Source organism: Sapajus apella, unplaced genomic scaffold, assembly GCF_009761245.1.
Source record: "Sapajus apella isolate SASKATOON/1434 unplaced genomic scaffold, GSC_monkey_1.0 scaffold217, whole genome shotgun sequence".
NCBI classification, from domain to species: Eukaryota; Metazoa; Chordata; class Mammalia; order Primates; family Cebidae; genus Sapajus; species Sapajus apella.
Window position 1 is genome coordinate 108,522 of NW_022437157.1, and position 3,127 is coordinate 111,648.

Here is a 3,127-nt window from a genome sequence, read left to right on the forward strand (position 1 = left end):
GCTGGTCCCACCCCCACAAAAGAACAGCAACCAGAAACTCTGGATTGAGAGTTTCACAGCAAGTGCAGCTGAACCCGGGACGGTCCAGCTCTGTGGGGGAGGGGCGTCCGCCTTTACCGAGGCAGCCCGCCGTTGCCAAGGCAACCCTCCATTGCTGAGGCAGCCCGCCGTTGCCAAGGAAACCCGCCACAGCAAAGAGACTCCGCCTCAACAGATGCGGGCCACCATCGCCAAAGCAGTTCTAACTACACCCAAATAAACAGGACTGCAGGGAAGTTCACTGGGCAGCGGGGCGGAGACCACGGCAGCTCAGCAAAGCTGCTATAGGCCGACAGTGACTAGGCTGGGCAGGTCTGAAGTAAAAAAAAAAAAGAAGGCGGCAGCATAACGGAAACTCATAAATAAAGCCCTAAATCCCTGGGACAGAGCACCTGGGAACCAAAAGCAGTTTATGAGTTCTGCTGCAGCAGACCTGAATGTACCTGCCCAGCAGCTCTGAATGAACAACAACAGAGCTCACAGCTCACCATTTGAGCTCCTATAAAGAAGAGACCATCTCCTCAAGCAGCTCCCTGACCCCTATATGTCCAAAAAGACACCTCATAAAAGAGAGATCAGATTGACACTAGGCGGGTATCCTACTGGGACAAAGATAGCAGAAGAAGAAAACTGGTAACAACCCTTGAGGTTCAGCAACTGCTGCAAGTGAACCCCAGGCAAGCAGGGCCTGGAGTGAACCTCAGCAGACCTACAGCAGAGGGGCCAGACTGTCAGAAGGAAAACCAAGAAACAGAACTAACCTCATCATCAACAAACAGAACGTCAATCTGAATGATTTGAGACCCAATCTGAAAGCCAGCAACTACAAAGTCGACAGGTGGATAAATCCTTAAAGATGGGAAGAAACCAGCGCAAAAAGGATGAAAACACCCGAAACCAGAACACCTCTCCTCCTAAAAGGGATCACAACTCCTCACCAGCAAGGGAACAAGGCTGGAGGGAGAACGAGTGTGAAGAAATGACAGAATCAGACTTCAGAAGATGGGTAGTAAGGAACTTCTGTGAACTTAAAGAACATGTTCTAACCAAATGCAAAGAAACTAAGAACTTGAAAAAAGATTTGATGAAATGCTAATGAGAATGGACAAAATAGAAACAAATATAAGTGAATTGATGGAGCTGAAAAATGCAACACGAGAACTTCGTGAAGCATGCACAAGTATCAACAGCCGAATTGACCAAGCAGAACAAAGGATATCAGAGGTCGAAGATCAACTCAATGAAATAAAATGGGAAGGCAAGACTGGAGAAAAAAGGGTAAAAAGGAATGAACAAAGTCTCCAAGAAATGTGGGACTATGTGAAGAGATCTAATCTACGTTTGACAAGCGTGCCTGAATGCGACGAAGAGAATGAATCCAAGCTGGAAAATACTCTTCAGGATATTATACAGGAAAACTTCCCCAACCTAGCAAGGCAGGCAAACATTCAAGTCCAGGAAATACAGAGAACACCACAAAGATATTGGTCAAGAAGAGCAACCCCAAGGCACATAATCGTCAGATTCACCAGGGTCGAAATGAAGGAGAAAATACTAAGGGCAGCCAGAGAGAAACGTCGGGTTACCCACAAAGGGAAGCCCATCAGACTCACAGCCGATCTCTCAGCAGAAACCCTACAAGCCAGAAGAGAGTGGGGGCCAATATTCCACATCCTTAAAGAAAAGAACTTTCAACACAGAATCTCCTATCCAGCCAAACTAATTTTCATAAGTGAAGGAAAACTAAAATCCTTTGGGAACATGCAAGTACTCAGAGATTTCGTCACCACCAGGCCAGCTCTGCAAGAGCTCCTGAAAGAGGCTCTACACATATAAAGGAACAACAAGTAACAGCTCAACTACAAGGCAAAACACCCAGCTAGCACCAAAATGGCAGTATCAAATTCGCACATAACAATATTAACCATAAATGTAAATGGTCTAAATGCCCCAATCAAAATACACAGACTGGCAAATTGGATAAAAAGACAAAACCCATCGGTGTGCTGTATACAGGAAACCCATCTCACATGCAAGGATACACAAAAGCTCAAAATAAAGGGATGGAGGAAGATTTACCAAGCAAATGGAGAGCAAAAAAAAAGCAGCATTTGAAATTCTCATCTCTGATAAATTAGACGTTAAAGCAACAAAGATCATAAGAGACAAAGAGGGACATTACATAATGGTAAAAGGATCAATGAAACAAGAAGAGCTAACGATAATACAGGAGCACCCAGATACATAAGGCAAGTTCTTAATGACTTACAAAGAGACTTAGACTCCCACACAATAATAGTGGGAGATTTCAACACCCCATTGTCAACATTAGACAGATCAACCAGACAGAAAATTAACAAGGATATCCAGGACTTGAACTCAGACCTGGACCAAGCAAACCTAATAGACATTTACAGAACTCTCCACCCCAAATCCACAGAATAGACATTCTTCTCAGCACCACACACACCTACTCTAAAATTCACCACGTAATTGAGAGTAAATCACTCCTCAGAAAATGCAAAAGAACTGAAATCATAACAAACAGTCTCTCAGTCCACAGTGCAATCAAGTTAGAACTCAGAATTCAAAAACTAACCCAGAACCGCACAGCTTCATGGAAACTGAAAAACTTGCTCTTGAATGTTGACTGGATGAACAATGAAATGAAGACAGAAATAAAGATGTTCTTTGAAACCAATGAGAATGAAGACACAAGATACCAGAATCTCTGGGACACATTTAAAGCAGTCTCTAGAGGAAAATATATAGCAATAAGTGCCCACATGAGAAGCAAGGAGAGATCAAAAATTGACACCCTATCATCAAAACTGAAAGAGCTAGAGGAGCAAGATCAAAAAAACTCAAAGTCTAGCAGAAGACAAGAAATAGCTAAGGTCAGAGCAGAACTGAAGGAGATAGAGACACAAAAAGCCCTTCAAAAAATCAATAAATCCAGGAGCTTGTTTTTTGAAAAGATCAACAAAATAGACAGACCACTAGCCAGATTAATAAAAAAGAAAAGAGAGAATAACCAAATTGATGCAATAAAAAACGATAAAGGGGATATCACCACAGATTCCACAGA